Source organism: Macrotis lagotis, chromosome 6 (assembly GCF_037893015.1).
Source record: "Macrotis lagotis isolate mMagLag1 chromosome 6, bilby.v1.9.chrom.fasta, whole genome shotgun sequence".
Classification (NCBI taxonomy): domain Eukaryota; kingdom Metazoa; phylum Chordata; class Mammalia; order Peramelemorphia; family Peramelidae; genus Macrotis; species Macrotis lagotis.
This window is the reverse complement of record NC_133663.1, coordinates 212,575,977-212,583,520: the sequence shown is the minus strand read 5'-3', so window position 1 is coordinate 212,583,520 and position 7,544 is coordinate 212,575,977. Positions and strand designations below refer to the sequence as shown.

Sequence of the window (7,544 nt, the reverse complement as noted above, 5' to 3'; positions counted from 1 at the left end):
GTGGCAGTAATTAGAAACAAATCACTGGGGATCACGGAAAAAGGGATAAAAGGGGAAAATAAAATCAGAGGGGAAAATAGCATTGAGGGCAATAAAGATTTATTAATTATAACTTTGAATGTGAATGGGATGAACTTTCTAAGACATAATCAGGGGCACCTTCATGCGGGCAGGGCACCTGCCACCGTGTCAACAGAGGGCTCACAATGCAGCGCCTGGGCTCGGTGCAGAGGAAGGTGCCCTGCGTGTTTGTGATGGAGGTGAAGGACGAGCCATCGGGCAAGAGGGAGCACCAGCCATTTATAGTTTTGGCTACAGAAACTATAAATTACAGAGCATTAGATGCAGATATATACAATGCAATTCCCACTGAAAAAGTAGATTGAACATGTTGTTATGTCACTACCTACAAAGGTCAGCCATACCTTTGGGCTCAATTAGATAGAACACCAAACAGGCAAGCAGAGAAGAGTTTTAAAAGATTCCTGTACTCCAAAGATGACTTAAAAGAGTTTATTTGGAATGTTGAAGAAGATTTCAAATCTGTTGCAGAGTTTTAGATTCCAGCAAAGGATATAGAACAGTTAAATGGAAATCCAGTGCCTGATGAAAATGGACATATCCTGGGTTGGGTGCCAGTAGAAAAAAAATAACAAACAATATTGTTGGCGTTCCTCAGTTCAGTTATGAGTTTGCCCTTGCTTTAGTGTAGAAGCACCACCCTGAGGACCCTGGACTTCTGGAAATCAGTGCAGTGCAGTTGTCTGATCTCATGGAACAAACACTGGAGCTTATAAGAACAAACATTAATGGAAATCCTTATGGATTAGGAAGCAAAATGCATCCAATACATCTTCTTGTACCACATGGAGCATTTCAAATAAAAAACCAACCCACAGTGAAGCATAATGACCTTTTGTCTTGGTTTGATGGTTGTAGAGAAGGAAAAGTTGACAGAATAGTTTGGCACTGTAATGATGGCTGTTTGATAAAGGTTCATCGTCATCATCTTGGTTGATGGTGGCCCATTCCAGATACTTACATGAATTCCCAACCAGTGCTTATCAATATGAACAGGACCAAATTTGACTGTGCTCTTGATTCCCAATGTTTGTTTAGTCATTTTTCAAAGCTAGATAATCAAAAATTTGGCAAACTCAAAGATATAAAACTGGATGCATTACTTTGAATTGAAAATGCAATTGAAAATCAGATATATTATTTTTATTACTTTTGATTATTGGGGCTTCCTCTTGTCTGAAAAGTGAAATATCTCAAGAAAGTGTCTGACACAACAGAATTACTTGGCCTAGTGTTCAAGTGAAATATGACCAGTTCTTAACTTTCAGACTTGACGTATAAATCCTAAGGCTTGTGACACAGAAGAAATTATCTATTAAAAAAACTAACTGGTGCAAATGTATATGAAGGGATTATAAGGACAACAATTTATATATATTTTTCCTTTTTTTAAAAAAAAGACTACATTAGACCAACAATTTTTATATCATTTATTTGCATAGTTAGGCCATAAATATTGTTGGCTATCTTCGTGACCTTTTTGGGAAATCAAGTAGAAAAGTTAACTTATGTAAGCAGCACTACAATTGTTTGTTGAAGTCCCTTAATAGGGCTCAGTTCAACATTTAATGTATAATAATTTTAATTAAGAGCATTATGATGGCTTTGGAAACTCATCATAACAAAGATAAGGAACTGACAACTTCTACCCCAGAAGTCTACATCTCTGAAAAATTAAAAAAAAAAATTTCCTAAGAAGTTAAATATTACTTGACATAAATACACTACTTAAGCCACTTCTTGGAATTATTTAAGAAAATAAGTAAACTCTTTAGTTCAAAAGGTGTCATTTGATTACTATTTATAACTTCTATAAAACAGAAAATAGTTGCCTAAAGTTGGGGTTAGAAATAACCCTCAGCAGATTGGTAATTTATCAGGGCTATCCATTTCATCTGCCAATTTCCAGAACTCTCTGGTTCAAGATGGAACTGTTCATGAAGTTGTTTCAACTTCTCTTCTAAAATAATTTTTCTTTTACTTCTTCCTTGTAATTGTACTTCAGATCCTCAATTTCTTCAAAAAATGAGGGATCCAAGTTCTCTAGTTCTTTTTTAAGATTTTTGTTTTCTGCCTGATAGAAACACATTCCATTAAAATGTGGTGGAATAAAATATAAGAAAAATAAAAAAATAATAATCAAATAGCAGAATTCATTAGAAACGAGAATCCTACAATATGCTGATTACAAGAAACTGATTTGAAGCAGTGAGATACAGACAGACTAAAGGTAAAAGATTGGAGAAAAAGAAATTTTTCATCAGCTGAAGTGAAAGAAGCATGGGTAGCAATCTTTAGCTCAGACAAAGAAGCTGGAAAATAGATAGTGTTAAAAGACGCAAGGAAGGAAACTATATTCTCCTACAAGGTACCATAGAAAATAAAGTAATTTCAAATATATATCTGCAGCCAATGGTGTAACATCCAAATTCTTAGAGGAAAAGTTGAAAGAACTCCAGGAAGACACAAGCAGCAAATTTCTACTAGTGGGAGACCTCAAATTCCCACTGTCTGATTTAGATAAATCTAATAATAAAATAAACAAGAAGGAAGTTAAGGAGGTAAATAGATTGTTAGAAAACCTAGATATGACTTATGAGGGAAATGGAATGGGGCTAGAAAGGAATGTAATTTTTTTTTCCTGCAATACATGGCACTTACACAAAAATTGACTGTGTACTAAGGCATAAAACCATAATGATCAATTGCAGAAAGGCAGAAATTATGAATACATCTTTCTCAGATCATAATGCCATAAAATCAAATGCAAAATTTGGTCAAGGAGATATAGATTCCAAGCTAATTGGAAACTACATAACCTCATTTTAAAAAATGAATGTGTCAAATAATAATTTGTAAAAAGAATTAATTATTTCATCCTAAAAAATGACAATATTGAAACAACATACCAAAACCTAAAGGATTCATTCAAGGTGACTGTCAGGGCAGATATTGCATGTGGAAATTCTTACATGAATATATTGGAGAAAGAAGAAATCAATGCACTAAATATGCAATTAAAAAATTAGATAAAGAACTATTTAAAACCCCCAATTAAATACCAAGTTGGAACTTCTAAATATTATGGGGCAGCTAGGTGGCACAGTGGATAAAGCACCGGCCCTGGAGTTAGGAGTACCTGGGTTCAAATCCGGTCTCAGACACTTAATAGTTACCTAGCTGTGTGGCCTTGGGCAAGCCACTTAACCCCATTTGCTTTGCAAAAACCTAAAAACAAACTTCTAAAAATTAAAGGAGAAATTAATAAAATTGGAAGCAAGAAAACTATTGAATTAATGAATAAAACCAAGAGTTGATTTTATCTTAAATCCAATGAAATCGATAAAACTCTGGCCAATTTTATGGAAAAAAGAAGAAAACCAAATTGCTAGTATCATAAATGAAAAAAGGTGGGCTCACCAAAATGAGGAGGAAATTAAAGTAATAATTTGGGATTATTTTGTCCAACTATATGCCAATAAATTTGACAATCTAAGGGAAACGGACAAGAAAAATAAGTTACCCTGAATAAATGAGGAGGAAATTAAAAACCCAAATAGACCTATCTCAGAAAAAGAAATTCAACAAGCTATTATTGAACTCCCTAAGAAAACATCTCCAAAGCCAGATGCATTCAGAAATGAATTCTATCAAATACTTAAGGTACAATTGTTTTCAATTCTATATAAACTGGAAAAATTCAGCACCCATTCCCACTAAAAACACTAGAGACTGTAGTCACATGAAAAATTGTTCTGAATCATTTCTTACAAGAGAAATGCAAATTAAAGCATCTCTGATGTATCACTTCACACCTTTCAGACTGGCCACTATGAATAGCCAGGACAATGATCAATTTTGGAAGGGATGTTGGCAATCTGTGACACTAATACATTACTGGTGGAGCTGTGAATTCATCCAAATTTTCTGGACAACAATATGTAATTATGCCCAAAGGGCATTAAAAATGTACATGCCACTACTGAGTCTATACTTTAAAGAGATTATTAAAAAGGGTAAAAACATCACTTGTATAAAAATATTCATAGCAGCCCTAGTTGTGGTGGCAAAGAATTGGAAATTAAGTGAATGTCCTTCATTTAGGGAATGACTTAACAAACTGTGGTATTTCTATGTTATGGAACACTATTGATCTATTAGAAACCAGGAGGTATGGGAATTCAGGGATACTTGGAATGATTTGCATTAACTGATTCTGAGTGAGATGAGTAGAACCAGAAAAAAAAAAAAAAAACATTGTACACTCTAACAGCAAAAAGAGGGTGATGATCAACCTTGATGGACTTCCTCATTCCCTCAGTGCAGCAATCAGGGACAAGTTTGAGCTATCTGTGAAGGAAAATAATGTCTCTATCCAGAGAAAGAACTGTGGAATTTTAACAAAGACCAAAGATTATTACCTTTAATTTAGAAAAAATTCTGTTATCTTATTATGCAATTTTGCTATTCTTAGGATATGTTTTCTCTCTCATCATATTCAACTTAGATCAATGTAGCATGGAAACAATGTAAAAACCAACAGACTGCCTTCTCTGGTGGGTGTGTGGAGGGGATGAAGCAAGATTAGGGGAAAAATGTAAAACTCAAAATAAATAAAATCTTTCTTAAAAAAATAACGTGTACAAACTAAGAATAAATAAATAAATAAATTGAGATCATAAAAAAATAAATTGTTTGACAGAATACTAATCACTCAGACTGTAAATGTTTGACCTAAGTTAAATTTCAGGTGAACCTTAAAGAACTAATAACAACTAAATTTTATATACTTTAAAGAGTGATAAAGATAGTCAAGGACCCATAAATGTATTATTTCTGTAACATGAAAATATGCTCAGAATTTCATTTTAGCTAAGGGAATAATTTCATAAGATAAATAAATAATAGACCAAATAAGAGAAGCCCACAGAGAAACTTAACACTATCCTAATGTGATCCTTTATGTCTCTAAAAATATTTTACATTCTCTAGTGGGCTAAAAAAGGCTTCCAACTTTTTTTATTCCTCTCTCGGTTTGAAGTGCAAAGTAGAGTTTTTATATGGAACAACACTTATCTATGAATATATTAAAATTGATGAAAATATGAGAAAGGAAAGGAAATTTGATTTCTTTAAAAACAGCTGGAAAAAAATAATTCATCAACCCAGAAAGAAAGTTAACTGTCAAGTTTATTTGATGTGTGACTGAAAGAGGGAGAAGCAAAATCAGAACCAGCAAGATTTTTTTTGACTCATCCAAACATCTGGTGTCATTCAATTGCCAGGGAAAATATAGCTGGTTAAAGATTTGAGTGGAACATGAAAAACTTCATGTTTAAGACCAACTCTGAAGTTTTAGGGACAATGTCGGTTTAACCACTGCTGTGATTAGCAGAAAATAAGGAAAAGAAATATTAAAGTAAAGGCAAAAAACTACTGTTGCCTCAGCAATATAAGCAATCAAAATCACCAAGACAAGTTGAGCAATGAGGAAGGATATAGGCATGTGACAGATTATTTGGGGGATGATGCCCCCAAAATAGGTTCCTTTCCAAAGGACAAAACAGCAGCTCAATTGAAGATTCAGTGGATATTTTAAGGAGGATTTAGGGAGATGTATGTGTAGGCAGGTAGCTCTGAGAGTAGATATGAGGAAATTATGGATATGTAGATGAAGCATGGTAGGTCAAAAACATAGTTCTTTCAGATTGATAGGGATTTTTGTGCTTGGGGACCTGGATTTAAAGGAAGTCCTCGTCAGGAAGGGGTAAGGTACTTTAATTAAAGTTCATTGACTTTATCTCAATAGCATGAACAATAGGATGGGGGTAGGGGAAAATATATGGTTAGTATAGTTGATACAGATTATTAACTATAAATCATTTCTCTGTCTTATATTTCCCCTCCTTAAATTCTTGATAATCAAAGCTTTTGGGGATATAGAAGAAGAGATGATTAAGAAGGTGCTCAAATGGATCAATGGAGAGTAGATATACACCTAAAATATGATAGCTGATAATCTGACTGCTTGCTGCTGATGGAAGGGGTGGGGTGGGTAAATAAGATCAAAGGAAATTTTGTAATTTAAAAATATACATGCATATATGGATGGAAAAAATAAAGATACTACTCAAAAAAGGATTGTTGAGCAATCTGGAGAAAAACTGACAGTAAAAAATGAAAAATATATTGGGGGAGGTAAATTGAATTTAAATTATTTTCACTCCCCTTTAAAGATAAATCTCCTTAGATGTATTCCTGAGGATTATAACAACTTTGGACATATACAATAGATCACACAATGATAGAAATCAAATGGGTTAAGATATTACTGTGGTCAACAATTTGTGAAGAAACCATAATTTTTCAAAATTCAGTCTGCAAGAATATGTTTGCTATTTGTGTTGTTTTGCTTATTAAAATATTGATAATTGCATTTCTTTAAGGAGTTGCTGATATTATATTTCCTCTTCCCAATGGAGATAATATTTTCCCCAATAACTTTTAGTGTTAGAAATTTGCTTACTTCTTTTAGTCAGAGAATTTATGATAAAATTTTACAAGTATTATGTACTATAAAGTAACATATAAGCAGTTGTTTTAAACAAAAGTAAAGGAGTAGGGCAACAAAATTATGGAGAGAAAGAGAGACTCAGAGACAGAAACAGAGAATGACACTGTGAACCAGAGAGATTGACATGTGGATTTATAGAAAGAACATGAAGTGCTCCTGTATGGACATTTAGGAAAAGCTACATATATACATATATATGCATATATATGTATATATATATATATGTATATATATATATATACTTATATCTATCTATATATACATACATAAATCTTTTTGTATGCATGTCTATATAATTTAAATAAATAAATGTGAATGTTGAGGAAAACTGGATCACCATGAATTAAGCCACAAATAAAACAATGTATTTCCCAGAATGTTTACAGTGAGAGGCTACATAAAGAAAGAGATATGAGAAAAGGGAAACAGCTAAAATATATATAACCGGGTCTAATTACTGTCCTCAAAGTACCTCTTCAACAATATTTATCTACACATTATGGAATGTACCCTGAAAAATACTTTATTTTACTATATCTCATTTTAAAAATAAACAACTATATAATTTATATGATTTTAAAAACTAAATAATGACAATATAAGGAACTGAAGCATCAGATGATAGATTACTATAGTCCCAGAGAAATTTTAACTTTCAGAAAGACTAGAGAAAGTAGAGCAAGATATCTAGAGAGTTCAGAAATACAAAGAAAAATCCATAAATAAATCTAGGTTAAAAAAGTTGAATAGACATAATTAGATAATTGAATGCTTTATTGTGAGTTAGTATCTGTTTCTGTCAGATAAATAAATTAACCCTTTAACACTTTCAACTATGAAAATGCAAGGAGCTATGAGGTCAAGGAGCTAAGAAACAACCCAAAGTTTA

General features: G+C 32.7%; 1 pseudogene; it reads left to right on the top strand.

Annotated features, from left to right (window-relative positions):
- The first annotated feature begins 206 nt into the window (after positions 1-206).
- LOC141492331 (RNA ligase 1 pseudogene) lies at positions 207-1,189 on the top strand (annotated as a pseudogene).
- Positions 1,190-7,544: the final 6,355 nt, after the last annotated feature.